Source organism: Euprymna scolopes, chromosome 35 (genome assembly GCF_053919585.1).
Source record: "Euprymna scolopes isolate OS-2025 chromosome 35, ASM5391958v1, whole genome shotgun sequence".
Taxonomy (NCBI): Eukaryota; Metazoa; Mollusca; class Cephalopoda; order Sepiida; family Sepiolidae; genus Euprymna; species Euprymna scolopes.
The window spans coordinates 60,757,131-60,775,157 of record NC_136516.1 but is presented as its reverse complement, the minus strand read 5'-3'; the positions used below and the strand labels follow the sequence as shown (position 1 = coordinate 60,775,157).

The following is an 18,027-nucleotide window of genomic DNA, read 5'->3' as shown; positions in this document are numbered from 1 at the left end:
AGCTCAGCTCAGGTGCATAGGCTCGTGATTGAATTGCACCTGTAGCCGATACCTGTGGCGCCACCCGTGGTTTCGTCTAGTGGTCGAATTCGTCTTCGGGTCGTCGTCGGTTTCCTTCCGGTTCTGCTTTCAAATCAGCTTCCAACCATCACCTGGGCTATCGGAGAAATATATTGCATTCACAACGGCGTTCCAATCAAAGAAAAGAAAGTCAAAACTTAATTGGTTTTCTTAACATAGAATTGATTATTGTCTTTGATTTTACAAATAATAGTTCCACACTGGCCTAGTCATGCAACTTAGGGGGCTGGCAGTTTTGTTTCTTTTACCAAGTTCTCCGTTCTTCATCTACCGTCAGTCCACGGGAAGGGATCAGCGAAAACAGACACCGATTAGCCAAGTGTTTTGTTTTTATCAAATCAGTAATTCCTCCGTCCACCTTTTTGGAGTTATTATTTCTTTCTTTCCTTTCTTCTCGCTCTCCCTGTTTCCCTGATTTCTACTCCTCCTTACGGCTTTATCTATCCCCATTTTTAACCCTCATTGCACTGAGGTGTTCCTTATTAGTGTTCCTATTAGTCACTCCCAGGTCGACAATGCCTGGCGGCAACCCCTCACCCCCAATTCCCACCCCAAGCTGTCAGCTTAAGAATCTGGATTTCTTCATATCGCTCAACAGAGGGCCCAAAACAACCTTTTCGTTGTTAACGGATTTCCAACAATAAGATAAAAACAATTATTTGTTTTTTTTCTCTCTCTGACAAAATCCCATAGACATTTCTGTTTAAACAACATCAAACCATCATCATCATTAGAATTCAGCCGTGCGAATTTCTCTGAATTCGTGTCGACTAGCAAGGTCACTCGGCATCGCTCGGTCCACATCATGTCACATCTCGCCCCCTACCTTTTGTCTTTTACTTTGTAAATGACACCAGAGTCGCAACCCGTGCTCAGACAGTCCATAACAGGAATATTCAAGTTCTCAGATCAGTTGTCTCTGGTGTGAGGGGGGAGGGTGATATAGCGAGAGAGAGAAAGAAAAACAGTAATAAAACAACCAAAAATCACAATCTGCCAGCCAGCCCCCATACTCTAAAACAAAAAAAAAAAAATCGAATGAGAATTAAAAAAAAACAAAAAACAAAAAAAAAAGGATAATTGTTCACTCTAAAGTCCAAGAGTCTTCATGTGGATGTGGATGTCAACCAACATCAACAACTGTTCTCCTTCTCTTTCTTTTTTTTATCCTTTTTCCTCCCCTTGTCTGTGTATGTGCATGTATGTGTATTTTAGATCAGGTGATGGGAGAAATGACAATTCGATTTAGGGACTAATCATGCAATGAAAATGTCTTTTTGTTCCTACAAAAATGAGGTTCCTCCCACCTCTTACATTTATGCGTCATTCTCCTCGTCTCTCTGTTACGTCCCTTTTTCTTTTTTTTTTTTTTTCTTTTTTTTTTTGACAATGTCCAACCTTACAGCAGGTGCCATTGTTTCGGCTACCATCTCGGATATCTCTTTTGCAGGTGGCGTTCCCACCTGGGCCTCAGTCTCCTCTATCGAAGGCTGCAGCTCTTGTACTCTGTCTTGATCTAGACATGGTGCACTCATTGGCATCCCCTCTTCACTCAGGTGCTCGTATGGTCCGTGTATTAGTTTTACCCCACCTTTTTCTATTATTTCTTCCAGGCCACTATGTTAACCATATCCTTACCCCCTCTTGGGTTCTGTTCACCTACAGGACATAGTTCTCTGAGCCTCTGCCCTTCCGACAGTGTGACGCACCCCCAGTGCAACATAGCACTGCAGTACCTGTCTAACGAGGTCCACAGGCAACCTTAAATCAACCTATATTTTCAATAATACGTCTCTCAACCTTCCCGGGGCCACTATGCTGGGGTGACAGGTTTTCCGATGACAACACATCTAACTGCGCACATACATGTTCCGAGATTAATATCAGCGACTGTCCCGCCGGCCACAGCCAACAATTTAAAATATGTCTACACCAGATAGTCCAATTCTTACAGTCCTGTCATTATGATGTCAATTATATTGGTCACTTCTCCTCTAAAAATCAATTACTAAAATGTGTAATATCGACCGGAGACTCAGTTAACGCCTCGCTATCGCACGAGAAACTCTATCCTTTTCCTTCAATTAATCTCTCCAGGTGCGAACATCACGCACCTGATTTACTTGCAATGGAAAAATCCATCTAAAAATAATACATCACCTTTTGCGCACAATTGAATGTACCACACTTCACTCAGTGATGCTAATAATTATTTCTAATTATTTTCATTCAGTCTTGCGGCCTCTTTGGCCCTTATTTCGGAATTTAAGAAATCCTTCCTGACTGAGGCAAAATTCAAATTCCTCCAAAAGTCAGTCCAACCGCCGAAATTAATGCTTCTAATTATCCTCAACTGAACTACCCTAAAATTTGTTCAGTTTAGTTACGAAATCCTTCCAAACTGAGGTACAAAAATTTTTTTTTTTTCCAAAAAAAATCAATTCAACTCTCGGAAATTTATATTTCCATTTTTATTTTTTTTCTTGCTGCATACACAAAACACAACTCTGCACAGTTTAATTCTCACAACAGCGTTCAACATCGCTACATAAAAATACAGCCGATATCCAGCTAAATGTTTTGTCAAAGTTCACGAACTGCTCAATTACGTAAGCCTCCTCTCAAAAATAAGTGCCGATAACATCACATGGTTCTCTTGACAGTCCAAAACTGCTTCCCCACGATTTAATTATTACAGTTTTCTTTCAACTGGGAATATCTCAGGCCAAGCCTTTTTTTTTTCAACAGTTTAAATTCCTCCAAGACACTCTCGCTCAATATGTGACTTTCTCGTGCTAAATTACTCTCTCCATTTGCCAATTTAATCACTGCGAGATACTTCTAAATTGCTTATTGCTCTTTTCTGCTATTCAAGGCCCCCCCCCCTGGAGCCTTCCGTTTTAGTCCTTAGCTACCTCCAAGGTCAGTCTGTGACATAATCTGCCAACAGTGCGAACACATGGGGGCCCTCCATGCATCCACAGAGAAAACAATTGCACCACATTTCAACCAGATGTCGCTCCAAGCTCCCGTCTCTGTCCTACTAACCCCCACTGGTCCTTGGTGGAAGGACGTCACACTACTCCTGGGACAGGGAGTACCTTGCTCCCCTCAACGCCAGCCTCGGTTCACTTCTCCCCATTTGCTGGAGCCAGGAGATAGGTATTGGACACTCTTCATCCCATTCGCTCGACTCCTCAGCTGACTCTGCGTTCAACTGCCATTCAACTCTTTCTTCACGAGTTGCGGCTACTCTTCGTGGCCTCCTATAGCTGGTGGAGTGGAACCCTGCAATTTCCCGTTCCAACTTTCCGTCCGTCTCTATATTTCTAGACTCTATAGAGGTCGTCTCTCTTGTCTTAAACCGTCGCTCGGTGACGTCCCTATAGTCGTCCGGAACTCTGTCCTCGTCTCGCGTTTGACTACCCCCGGGATTCTTTATCTTTTTACCCGTCTCCTTCATCCAAACTTGGTCACCCTATCTTAACTGTCTAGTAAACGCTGCCTTTTTTTTCTTCTTTACCTTCCTGGTCCTATTCATCCTACCGTCCCTGATTCTCGGACCACTGGATCTGTAAGAGTTACTCCCTGCTTATTTATCTTATACCTCGCTACCCGGTTGACTTAGGACAATTTTCCTCCCTGTTCCTTGGTGCTATCCACCTTGCCCATACAGGACCCGACTGTTCTGGGGGAAGCTTCCTGTTGTTGTCAGCTCCCACAGGAAGAGGGACAGACCTCATGTCACTTAGTGGTATCTCCACCCCTCTCACCGTTAGCATGTCTGGATTAAAACTCAGAGTAGTCCCCTCGCTCGGAGCCAATCCTCTCCCAGAATCATTTCGTTGCATAGCCCGGATACCACATACAGGGGGAAATTCTCTTTCTTTCCGGCCGCTCCTACGGGTAACCATACCTTCCCTGCCACCGACATCCAGCTACCGTCGGCCTGACTGAGCTCCACATCCGACGGGTACAACCTTCTCCTCCCTGCTACCATCCGACAGACGTCCACGTCTATTAAGGATATTAGCGCTCCGGTGTCAACCAGAGCCTTCACCTGTGTGGCTCCTATCGTCACATTACAGGTGAGTTCTCCCTTTTTGGTGAGCGGAGAGAACACCTGGGCTCTCCTCTTCTCCTGTTTCAAGGTTCTCTCCTGGTACCCCGCTCTTGTGAGCATCGCAACTTGTGACAGTGGTTTCTTTCCAACCCTACCTGTCTGCCCTACCTCTCTTTCTCTACAGGTTCGCCGAGGGGGTGGGGTTTGGTTCTGATTCCTTCTCTCCAGAGGATCTTTCGCCCTCGAGTGGCTTTTCCTCCCGTCAGGACAGTCCCTCATAATATGTCTCAGGTCTCCACACCGCCAGCACCTGTGGGACAGGTGGCTGTAGGAGAAGCGGTCATTTTTGCCTTTTCTCTGACACGCGTTCAGTTCGGTCTTTACGATGCCCACTCTGACTCTCCCCTTCTGTCAGGGTGTCTTCTCGTAGACAGTGGGGCACACACTTGACCGATGTCCCTCACCCTTACAGGTCCAGCATATAGCTCTGTTCCTGCCTTGGGTGCGATCATAGGACCTATATCAGGGGTCCCCTGTCCCTTCTCTGGGTTCTGTTTTCATTCCCCAATACCCCATGACTCTGGCCCTTGACCTGGTCTCTGGACACTCTCTGCCTTCCGCCTCTTCACTTCCATCTCGGGGCCTTCCCTCCATTATCCGTGCTTGCAACCAAGCATGGTTTTTCGCCACCCTGCATGCCTCTTCTAGAGTGTCTGGGCAACTCTTCAGCACCTCCATTTTAGCCGTCTCATCTCGCAATGCATCTACCATTGCGTCGATTAACATTGCCTGCGTGGTAACCATGTTCTGGTGCTCCGCAACCGGATATGCGAGGATTGCCAGTTCCTGCATGCGTTTGACCAGCCCATCTACTCTAGCGAGCTCGCCCAGACCTTATAGTCGATTGACTACAGTCCGTGGTCTGGCTATGCTCTCAGCGTCTCTTAAAAAAAAATATAGGAACGGTGTACTTTTCTTCCGTTCGTTTCCTTTTTTTTTTCAATTTTCCTTCCCTTCTCTCACAGGGAGATTTTGTGTTTTCGAAAGAGAAAAAAAAAAAATTTGTGTTCCCATGGAAATTCGTTCGCACGTCTCTTAACGAAACGAGATCTCCTGGATCACCGGCACCAAACTGTAACGCCTCCGTGCAGCTCAGCTCAGGTGCATAGGCTCGTGATTGAATTGCACCTGTGGTGCCACCCGTGGTTTTGTCTAGTGGTCGAATTCATCTTCGGGTCGTCGTCGGTCTCCTTCCGGTTCTGCTTTCAAATCAGCTTCCAACCATCACCTGGGCTATCGGAGAAATATATTGCATTCACAACGGCGTTCCAATCAAAGAAAAGAAAGTCAAAACTTAATTGGTTTTCTTAACATAGAATTGATTATTGTCTTTGATTTTACAAATAATAGTTCCACACTGGCCTAGTCATGCAACTTAGGGGGCTGGCAGTTTTGTTTCTTTTACCAAGTTCTCCGTTCTTCATCTACCGTCAGTCCACGGGAAGGGATCAGCGAAAACAGACACCGATTAGCCAAGTGTTTTGTTTTTATCAAATCAGTAATTCCTCCGTCCACCTTTTTGGAGTTATTATTTCTTTCTTTCCTTTCTTCTCGCTCTCCCTGTTTCCCTGATTTCTACTCCTCCTTACGGCTTTATCTATCCCCATTTTTAACCCTCATTGCACTGAGGTGTTCCTTATTAGTGTTCCTATTAGTCACTCCCAGGTCGACAATGCCTGGCGGCAACCCCTCACCCCCAATTCCCACCCCAAGCTGTCAGCTTAAGAATCTGGATTTCTTCATATCGCTCAACAGAGGGCCCAAAACAACCTTTTCGTTGTTAACGGATTTCCAACAATAAGATAAAAACAATTATTTGTTTTTTTTCTCTCTCTGACAAAATCCCATAGACATTTCTGTTTAAACAACATCAAACCATCATCATCATTAGAATTCAGCCGTGCGAATTTCTCTGAATTCGTGTCGACTAGCAAGGTCACTCGGCATCGCTCGGTCCGCATCATGTCACACTATACTGTAACTGCAGATTTTGTGAAGGAGACCTTTATACCATACTCTATCAAAGGCCTTTGATATGTCAATCGCAATTGCCCTAGAAAGGAAGCCTCCATTGAGAAATGTGCTAATCCTATGAGATATAACTGTTAGCACATTTGCTGTAGATCTATCAGAATGGAAACCATTATTGCATAAGGAGGTGATTTTTGCTGAGGTGGTTGGCTACTTCTCTATTTAACAGATTCCAGCAACTTGTGACACACAGGAGACTGATTGGTCTGTATTGAGAGGGAGATGACCAATCACCTGAATTTTTAAATACGGGACATACTAATAAGGTTTTCCAGGGTGTTGAAAAACAATTCTCATTAAGACAATGCTTAATCAGCTTTGTAAGTATGGGAGCTAGTTCTGGGTGAAGCTTTTTGAGCACTATAATTAGAATGCCATCAGAGCCAAATGAAAATAATGCTCAAGATGAGAGCAGTAGTCTGAATAATTCAATCCTCATCTCAAAAATTCAGAAAGATGGTTTTATTTTCCTTCCAATTATATATTTTTTAATCAATCCAGAAGTGAGAAATTGCAAGTTGAATGGATTAAGACATTTATCAATGTCATATGATAATGTCATTGCAATGTGGTAATGTCATTGCGATGTGACATAACTGCTGATGGACTGAGAATGTTACATAATCTTTCTCATTTAACTACTTTTTATGCTTGACAGTATAAATTACACTGAGCTACAATTTTTGACTTAAGTTGTATAGTTTTCTACAACTGATTTAGGATATTTTTGCACTGCTAAATCAAGAAATGACATCTTTTTCTCTCCCACAGGTCAAGTTTTTGTGCCAAGTTAATTTGAAAAAAAAAATCAGATTTGGTGACAAAATCGATTACATTTTTGTGGCATTATCAGCTGATTTTTGTCAACACAATCATCTTATGTTTTTAAAAGAAAAAAATATTTTGCCAACAACATATATTGATAGAAACATTGATTACTGTAAACTGAATGGTGAGCATTGATAAAATATAAATACATGTAAATTGCATGTTGCTTCAACATTGTTAAAACTTCAAGGCTTGAACTTCCATTTCTTTGAACTCCTGGAATGCTCAGCAGTAGGGAGATCACTCTTCAGATTCCAACTGTAGTCAGCCATCATGACTGCATTGCAGCGACCTGGTTCCTAGTCTTTCAGGTCCTGATGGAATCTCTTCCCCTGTTCGTCATTCATTGAACCCAGATTCTCAGAAATCCGGTCCATATGTGAAAATAGTGCATCTTAATGCTTATGTTGCAGCCCTGGTTCCTGACAGCAGTCAGCATGTTGTTGACAAGTTCTGCATAGTTTCTATCCTTATTATTGCCAAGAAAGTTCTTCACTACCAGAACAAATGCCTTCCATGCTTTCAGTTTCACTCTGTTCATTAAGTTTTCGAACTCTGAATCTCTGATGAGCTGTCAGGTCTGAGGATCATCAAAAATGCCAGCTTTCAACTTTATAGTCAATCTTGGAAAAGCCTGTCACAAGTAAGTGAAGCGGTCACCATCCTTGTCCAGAGCTTTGGTGAACTGCTTGATTAAGATGAGCTTGATGTGCAGCGGTGGGAAGAGTATTCTGTCTCTGTCCACCAGAAGGTCGTTGATGATCTTCCTTTCTTTGCAAGGCATCAATTCCTCTCACACAGGCCAGTCCTTCTTGTATGCTGAGCACCAATTTTAGGAAACTTTTGAGGTTTTATGCCTTCAAACTGATCCCTTTTCGACATAATCACTCAGAACTATCGAATCTGGATACTTTCATTAAAATAATCATTTCCAATCAAAACATGGTATTTTAACTGCACGAACTTCTAAAATGCTTCACACATGAGCACGTGAATAAAAACGTAAAAAAAAAAACATGTGGCCATAGCGCAAAAATTTTACCCAAGATGAGCAAAATCAATTTGATTTTTTTGATTCAGCATATCAAATTCGTCCTAAATCAGCTGAAAACCTGCGGATAACAAATTTGTTGACCAGTGTTATAGATATGACATACTAAATGCTTAGTTTAGTGAAACTATATTTTTTAAGGGATGAGACTTTTTCAAATCATAGTTTAAAACTCTCTGATTAACTAGTGATGCCCACCTACTATAAAAACGCTTTGAATATTTCAAGATTTCAATGTAGTTCTATTAAAATAGTCATATTTTAAAAACCAAAACACTTGAAGTCCTCAAAATTCTACCATTTTGTTCAGAAGTGAATATCCTTTCACATACTTGAATAAATAATAATCTAAATGATATATTTGAAGACTTTTTAGGAAATTAATGATAAAAATGTTAACGCTATGAAACAGCCATTTTGCATCATATTTTTTTTATCCCTGCGGTGCTTAGAAGCTCGGTACCAATCCCTCATTAGGAATTTTATGAAATTTTGAAAACAACTAGATATAACATCATTCTAACATTGTCAAGGTACAAAATTAACTACTCCATTAATTTTTTTGTTGTCTTAAAAATAAAACTTCAATATGAATTGAACATTTTTTTTCTAAATATTTTTCATATCCCAAGTACTTAGTAAATTAATGCTTTTATTATTTTGATGTAATAAAACGATGATTCTATGTTTATTTCTCTTTTGGTACTATTGGTTTTTACATAGCCTCTCCTTCATAATTTCAAACACTTTTCACGTGAAAGTAAACAATTTCACAAGTAACGTTGATAAGTAAAAGTTAGTCGCCTTCAACAGCCACTGTCTGCTCTATGCTCTTAGCTTGAAATCAACAATTTTTGTGAATTATGTTTATTTGGGGAAAAATAAACAAAAATAACTTTTCTGTTTAAAATTAATGTGGTTTGTGATTCTTTAAAAAGAACTTCCTTCAATAAATATTGATTTTTCAAATATATTTAACTTTTGAACTTTAATTGTAGTAATAAATAACCAATTAAAAAAAAAATATATAAGATTCTATTCTTTGTAGGTGATTGGGTGAATACCCTAAAAGACATGGTGAAAAAAAAAGAAAGCAAAAATAATTTCAAATTTAGAATAATGGGGTAGGGGATCATTTTTGCATATAAATTTAATCTATAATCATCCCCCATTTCCTTGCTATTATTGTTTTTTAGAGCAGTTAGTAGCCCAAATTCTTTTCAAATTTTTTTTAATTTGAAAATTGAGCAGATATATAAAAAAAATTATACTATCACTAGGTCCAAGTGACAAACCCACCGCCTAAAAGTGCCGCCTCTGGACCTGTTGTACTATTAACCTTAAGTCTAAGTGACAAGTCCCATTCCAAAAAAAGTCTTCTTTAACCCCTCCATTAACCTTAAGTCTGAATAGCAAGCACTCCATTCTACAAACTGTTTTTAAACCACATATAATCTTACTAAAAGAAAAAAAAAAGACCCCCACACCCCCTTAAAAAAACAAAAAAAAAAACGCATATCATTTGTCTCTCAAAGCAAAATAAATTAACTGCTCTAAACGCTAGAATACCTGGAAATGGTGGATTATTTTACATTAAATTTATGTGAAATTAATTCCTCACTCTAAAATAATTGTTTGTGTTTTTTTTTTTTTTTGCCAAGTTTTCAGGGTGTTCACACACAATTGCCCTTAGCTGTACCACTAATCCAAAGTCTGATTAGCAAGCCTCCCCAACGAATATCTTAAAAATGCACCTAATTGCCCCCCCCCCCAAAAAAAAACTCACAGGATTTATTTACTATAAAATGGTTAACTGTCCTAAAACGTTAGAATGGCCCTAAAATGTATGATTATTTTTACATTAAATTTTGATTTCATTTTATTTATTTTTGTTATTTCTGACAAGTTTTTAGTGTGTTCATATATTACCTAAAATGGGAGAATTACATATTTTGAGGAGGCAGGTGGAGACAATTTAGCAGGTATTAATCTACAATAATGTCAAAGAAATCTTAAAATATATTTATTTCTAACAGTCCTAGTATTAGATTTCCATTTTCTGCACATAAAATTTAACTTTGAGTTCTCTCTTTTTTTTTTTTTTTATGCATACATGGAATTTTTATTGTATTGCACCATATTATGTACATTTACTGCAGATTACTTGGAAACAATTAATTTCTGAAGATTTTCAGTACTGTATTCAGATTACTTGCACAAAAGTACCCTAATATGACAAATTTTATAGCATAATTTTGTGTTTGAACAAAAAAAATAACATTTTTACTGAAAAAGTAATGTAAAAAATGTGACAAAATGCATTTAAAGAGGGAAAATATCGAAATATGCAACACGCAAAAATAGTCATAACTTCCTTATTAGATTTAAAGATTCTTTTTTTAGATCATCAATCTCTTTCTATATATGCTATTATTGAAATATTTTAAATAAATTTTTTTCACGTGTATTGCTACTTTAACATGCTATAGGCCATTTCACAGCATAAATTACAGATATTGCATGATTTTTTGCATGGATGCTGCATTTTAAAAATCATACAATATCTGTAATTTGTGATGCACAGTTTTTTTGTTTTTTTTTTACTCTAATTGGAAACGTCAAACCCTTACAAAATAGTTTCACGAAACTTATTTAGCGCTTAATATCAGTTTTTACACACATTTAAGAAAATCCAACATTGTACATTTTTATTTTTATTTTCAGGTTGATCAACATTGGTCAAGCTCTCAATGGTGCAGCTGGCCCTGTTGTTATGGCTGCACCTCCAGTTCTCTCTTCAATTTGGTTTCCCCAAAATCAGCGATTCACAGCCACAGCTATCACCAGTTTGGCTGCAATCTTTGGTTCTACGATAAGTCCTCTTATAGGTTAATAGCCTTTTTATCTTTTACCAAAATAATAAACTTTGTCAGCATATATTGTTAATAATTGATTTGGGCAGATATCATCCAATGTTTCCGAATCTTTTTTCTTTCCTTGTAATGTACTTCATTTTAAAATGTATGAACTCAGAAATAATGGTTAAAACGTTAATTTACAAGGTCATTTTTTTTAAAAGTTTGTCCCCCCACCAAATTTGTTTTTGTAATATTAAATACTGTAATTAACCAGCATTGTTGAGGTGGAGATAATAACGGATGGACGGTTTAGAGAAAAATAATTCAAAATAGTAAATAAAAATAAATTTAATGCATATTTATCAAAGATAGGTATAAGCAAGAAACACACACATAGACAAGATCCAGTCTAATAGTTTTATTAATGCAGAGATTCTATAAGATTTTATTTTATTTTCTTTAAGTTTTAATGAGAATATTGATGAAAATAAAAGATGCCCAAAGCAGCATAATATGATGAAACAAAAGTTTGGCATATTTACAGATCTGTTATGTTCATGGAGAAACAACTGATATTTGTATCAGGTTGACAAGAAAGTTTTTGCAAAACAAGTATATTTATGCCAGTAATGTAAAAATCTTGTGTTCTGGTAGTGATGATGCTTGAAAAAGTGGTAATCAGTAGGTGAGAAGTCTGGAAAGTATGGCGGATGAGGCAGTTTCAGTGCACAAATCGTTCAACTTCTACAGAGTCGGTTTAGCAGTGTGTGGTTAGGCACTGTCGTGGAGGAGAATTGGGTCTTCTCTATTGACTAATGCTGAGTGTTGTTGTCGAAGTTTTTGATGCATTTCATTCATTTGTTGACAGTACTTCTCTGCTATAATGGTTTCACCTGCGTTCAAAAAAAACTAATGGATAAGACCGGTCACAGACCACCAAACAGTGAACATGACCTTCTTTTGGTGCAACTTTGGCTTCGGGATGTGTTGTGGAGTTTCGATGTCTAACCATTAAGCTGAATGTCGTCAGTTGTAATAAAGAACCCACTTTTCATCGCAAGTCACAACCCGGTCCAGAAACAGGCCCTTCCTGTTGCGTAAAAGAAGGGAAGATGGCACTTCATAACGGTGTTTCTTTTGGTTGTCGTTCAATTTATGAGGCACCCATTTATCAAGTTTTTTGTCTTTCTAATTTCTTTCAAGTGGTTGGAAATGATCATATATGTTACGTCTAATTCAGAAGCAAGTTCTCGAACATAGATTGGCTTCAACTAAGGTTCTTAATTGATTGTTATCAACATCCGATGGCAAACCACTACTCTTCTCATCTTCAAAACTCTTGTTGCCGCCATAAAATTTCTTAAACTCCCATTGTGTTGTACATTTTGTAGTGGTTCTTTGGCCAAACATTTCATTGATATTGCAAGCTGTTTCAGCAGCTTTTCGGCCTAGTTTGAACTGAAATAAAAAATTGTGCAAATTTGCATTTTTTTCCATCTTGTATTCAAAGTTCTGAAAAAAAAGACATTGTTTTAAAGCAATTGTAATTAAATGATTAGCTAAAACACTCTTTAAAATGATATATAAAGTAAAGGTATTATAACGAAAACTTATTTGAAATCAAAATTAAAAATTCTGCAAAAACTTTCTTCTTAGTCTAGTATGTCAATTCTGGATATTTCCATCTGTGGACTTATCAGAAAAAAATAGGCGATTTTCAAAGAGAAAAATGCATAGCAATGTAAAAAAAAAAAAAAAAGAAGAACTCATAAAAATGAATTCAATGAATTTTTTTTTTTTTTCATGAAATATTGTTGCGCCATATTCTTTTGCAGTAAAATATATATTTTGTTTAAATTTCTTTAAAAAAAAATACTGATTCTGAAGATTGGTAAAACGAAGACATTTTTCAATATTGATCTAAAAAGCAAAAATCAGCTTACATCATTAATAAAAAATATATCCTCATTTATCTATTTTAGCTATCAGATAAACAAGTATATTTGTTTTCAGCAAATATTAGCTTATTCATTTCTTTAAATTATTTGACTATTATAATAGGTAAAATGTTAATTTGTGCCAACTATTTAAACTGTTGTTTTACTATGATGATGCACACAGCAATCATTGTCAACGGCTTAGTGGTCCATAAGTACTTTTTCTCTTTTCCATAAAACAAATAATAAAACGTTTAAATACAGATTTTTTGTCTGAAGTATTTCTATTGTCACTTTCATACATATTTTTAAAATGTAGAAGGCATAATGATTTGCTTAAATTCTGGAATAATGTCTTGCAATTTTTTCACATGAAAGATAAAACAATTACTTATAATCTATTACTTAACATTCTATTGTTCACTTTTCTTTAATCAATTACTATATTCTTAAAAATAAAATAAAACAATAGCAATTAATGCACACTGTTTCTGAAAATAATTATAAAAAGATTTCTGCTGCAAACATATTTTCTAATTAGAACATTATTTCCAAATATTCACAACTAACAGGACCTATGGAAATTTCACGGAGTGAGAAATATATTTAACTGGTATGGCTGCCCGGTGTTATAAAAGTAAAACAAAATAAAGTGTTTATTTTAAAATGAAGGCACAGGATAAAGGGCTTCCACGTTTTTCTCATAATAGTAATACTAAGCGGAACTAATTATAGATCATATTTAGACATCTCCTTTGCACCTAGCGGCTGAGCTCCAAAATGATCTGTCAATTAGTTTAGGTGTGAATTTTAATCAAACAAATGTAAAACATTTAATGCTGAAATTTTACAGTGGCTTTATTTAAGATTGCATTCCATTGTATGGCGATAGATTGTGCTGAAATAATAATGTTATTATTTGTGTGTATGTGTATACGTTACAGATTACGCAAGGTGTAGGCCATAGTCGGGGATATTTTGTATACTAATGGCTAGCGTCTAAAAAATGTAAATTACTCTAAAAATAAAAATAGATTTTAAAAAGTAAAAATGTTTGTGTGTGTGTGCATATGTTATAGATATGTTATAGATTATGCAGGCATAGGCCACAGTCAGGGATATAAATAGATTTTAAAAAGTAAAAATGTGTTAGGAGGAGAAAAAGAAATAATGGATATACATGTCTCTTTTTTTCAAGTTCAAAGGTTAAAAAAATGTAATAAATAAGATTCCAACCCTGCTACAAATTGTATAAGAAAGAAAAAACAAAACACAATTGAATTGATAATTAAAAAATAGAAGGTGAAAAAGAAGAAATGTTATCGCATTCTCAGATGCAACAGAACTGAACACACAAACACACATGCACAAACTAAAATCAATAGCATTTGCGAAGAAAGATATGCGCAATAAGAGAGAGGCGGGGGGGTGAAAGAGTAACCTTTTATAATTAAAGGGAACAGCAGTCTGACTGCTACAAAGTCAATATACTAGGGATTTGTAGCATACATACACGAACACACACAAACAAAACAAATTTGTTGACAACAAATAGAATAGATAATGTTGTAGTGTAGAGTGTGTATTAAAGGTTACAAATGTAAGCATAATGTCTTCAATGGTAAAAACAACTTGATCGCAAGAGTTGTGTAATTTTTTTTGTTGCTGTTTTGACGACTATGATGAAGGACTGATTAATAAACAATCGTTTAATGACTGAAATGACCGATGCATTAAATGAACTTGTTGCAGGGTGGAATAATGTCTCTTAGTGACGCCATACTTTAATGTTAGTAACCATTCACTTATAAAGTGAAGAACTTGATCCTGCAATATGAGAATTATCAGAGCTCAACCAATTAGAATGGTGAGGGAGTCTTTATTATTTATGAATTGGGAATTGGAAAGATTATGTTAGATCTATGTATATATTAGCCTGGGTGCGCGGCATTGCCCGGGTGTTTGGAGGTGTGTCAAGCAAAAAAAACAAAAGTGGTAGTAGGCAGGCAGGCTTGAACCTGTACCGCAAATGAGGAAAAGAATGTGACAAAAAAAAATGTGATGTCTTTGATGTTGCATCCATTGCCAAACCGGAATTGACGTAGGTTTAAATTAAGGCTAATCAACCGAAAAGTGGGGATGACTTTCAAAGATATTGGCAAAAAAAGCGACCCTTCCTTGTAGAAAAGATCCCAGTTGAAGGTGAAGGAATTAGTGTTTTAACCAATTTTTTCGATATTTGTCGTCCAAAGGGTTGACTTCAAAACGATACTGATCTTGGGAGAATCCGTTGTATCTGTTGAAAGTTTTAATCAGACATACATACATACATTTAAACAGACAGGTGAGATTTATATTATAGATGAGCCAGTTACAGTCGGTGTAATCACAGAATCTGTGGAACGTGTAGAATTCTTCCCGGTGACTACTGGTAGCAGTGGTAGGACCAAATATTTAGGGAGAAAAATAGGAACTCCTAGCAATGTTGCGATTGTGATAGTGTTGCTCGTATGATGTAATGTAGTATTTTATTATCACAACTGAATGTGTCTGAAATGATGTTCAAAAGATACATAAGATTGTAGATGTGTTGAATTTGTATGTGGCATATGTATGTTGCAAACCTATGATACTTTTGTCCAGAGGAGAATTCCTGTGGCTACTTTATTAATATAGAGAAACATGATGATTTGATGAAGCTGATATTTTTCTGGATAGCATAGTTTAGCTTTTTTTTTTTTTTTTTTAACAGAAAAACCAATACCACACATTAAATATGAATTTATAAACATTTCTATGAAAATAGTGTCTTTATTTTAAATATAGAACTAATCCAAATGAGATAAATTAATAAGTACTGATAAATACTCAGAAAGTAATATTGTGCTACATTATTCAATACAAATAATATAATCACATTGTATTAGAGAATCTTTTATTTACACCTTCAGTCCAGCACCTCTTGTAGACACTGTTCATTTTTTTTTTGTCCTGTTTTTTTTAATATCCCCATTTTTTACATAACATTTTGCTGACTTCTTTCTCTGAATAACCACTGCACAGTGAAATTACTATTAGTTCCTTTCTCACACCATTACAACATACAACAGTGATCAGATATTATTTTTATAATGATATTTGAAAATGAGGCTACATCAAAATCAGATTACTATCATATCATTCCACAGTTGCTAGATTTGCCTTTTTAAAGCCAAATTTTGCAAATTTAGTCTTTTCTGAGAGAGTTATGCCTTGAAAAATTGTATTTTGCCTTCTCAAACATAACATTATGGACTAAGGAATGAACAAGCAAAATATAGAATTACTGAGCATACACACAATAATATTTTATTATTGAATAATTGTAATAATCTCATTTTTTATGTAAGCTTTCTTGTGTGTCAATTTTTAAAAAAACAATTTTTATTAATTAAATACTATTTTTTTTTTTTTTTTTATATGTTACTGAAAGTTGTATAAAAATGAATTTGTGAAAAATTAGACCACTAAAATGGGAAGTTGTAAAATTTTAAATATTTGTAATTTTTTCTGTCATCACTCTGAAATTCTGTTGATCCAGAAAAATACCAAAGAGTTTTTAGTTTATTAAAATGCCAAAGAGTTTCTTTTCAGTGGGTGTCCAAATAAGAGGACGTCAAATCCTAAGCGCAAGACATCATTTTAGTATCAAATCAACTGATTGCATTATTATTTTTCTTTTTTTTTTTTTTTTTTTTTTTCAGGTCCTTTAATTGTACCAACCAATACAACCAATACTTCCTCAAGGTAGGTATTTGCATAAATGATATTGAAATAAAACTCTTTAAATATAATACAGTGGATTTACATTTGGTGTAATTATATTTTAAAGTTTGTTTATTATTAATTCATTTTAGTCTGGCATGCAATAATACTGTTTAGTAAATCTTTAAGATGTGTGTTAATATTAGAGCACTAAAGATGCTTGCATTATTTCTTTATAGAAATGGAGTTATTTATAGAGTGAAGTAGAAAAGATTGATAAGGCTGTAGCATTTTTCATTTTTACTCAGCAATTATTATAAAAAATTTTTTAATATTTTTCGCAATCATGTAGTGTTCCCTCCAGTTTGTGGAGAACATTCAGAATAAAAATATTGATTGTTTTGTCACTTTTTTCATTGGTAAATTGGTTGTTTTTAATCGTGCAGTATTATACTTCAGTTTCCAAATAATGTTCGGTCATCAAGACAGAATCACACTTTTTCAGGGCCAACCTCCCAACAGCTTTTTATTCTTACTGCCCTCCCTTTTCATTAATGTGCATCCATATATATATATATATATATATATATATATATATATATATATATATATATATATATGTATGTTTATATAAAGAAAATTAAAGTTTATAGGCAGCAATGCAAGGGTGTAAGGGATAAACATAAACAAACAAATAAAAATATCATGGTGAAATAAGCTATGCAGCTCCTCCTATACTGATCCAATATATACTAACCGGGGTACCTGGCATTGCCTGGGTGTTTGGAGGTGTGCGTGTATAAAGTATAAGCGAAGTAATAACTTTCTTTTTTGTTTTTTTTAATATTTAAACTATGTCAAACTCCTTAGAGCAATCGGGAAAACCAAAAAAAAAACAGCGAACAAACGTAAAACTTCTTTAAAAGAAGAAATCGGAAAAACAAAAGGCAAAAATGGGGGACAAAAATGAACGTGTTCGGAGAAACAAAAATTCAACCTTTGATTCGGTTAACTCCATGGTGAAACGGAAAGACGTTAAAAATCCATTCCTGTTTTTTTAAGCAACTACAATATGAAATAAAGCGAAAAAAATGGCATAAATAACCCTTTGATTCAGTTAAGTCTATGGTGCGTTTCACCCAGTGAAAGCACAGCACGGAAAGGAACATTAAAACTTCATTCCAGTTTTTTTAAGCAACTACGAAGTAAAGAAAACCAAAACTGGTATTCCTTCGTAACGGTCACTTGTGAACGATCCAGGAAACGGTATAAATGGTGGCGGGGAAAAGAGGAATTAGAGAGACAAGATTTTACTATTCCATTGATTTTAACAGATTGTGGCAATATGAACTCTCAGCAGGAAAAATATAGGAA

The 18,027-nt window shown here is 36.0% G+C and overlaps 1 long non-coding RNA gene across 1 annotated transcript; it reads left to right on the top strand.

The window, feature by feature from the left end:
• Positions 1–10,843: 10,843 nt before the first annotated feature.
• LOC145259618 (uncharacterized) lies at positions 10,844–17,065 on the top strand. Its single transcript, XR_013864174.1, has 2 exons — positions 10,844–11,002; positions 16,653–17,065. It is a non-coding gene; the product is annotated as an uncharacterized LOC145259618 (long non-coding RNA).
• Positions 17,066–18,027: the final 962 nt, after the last annotated feature.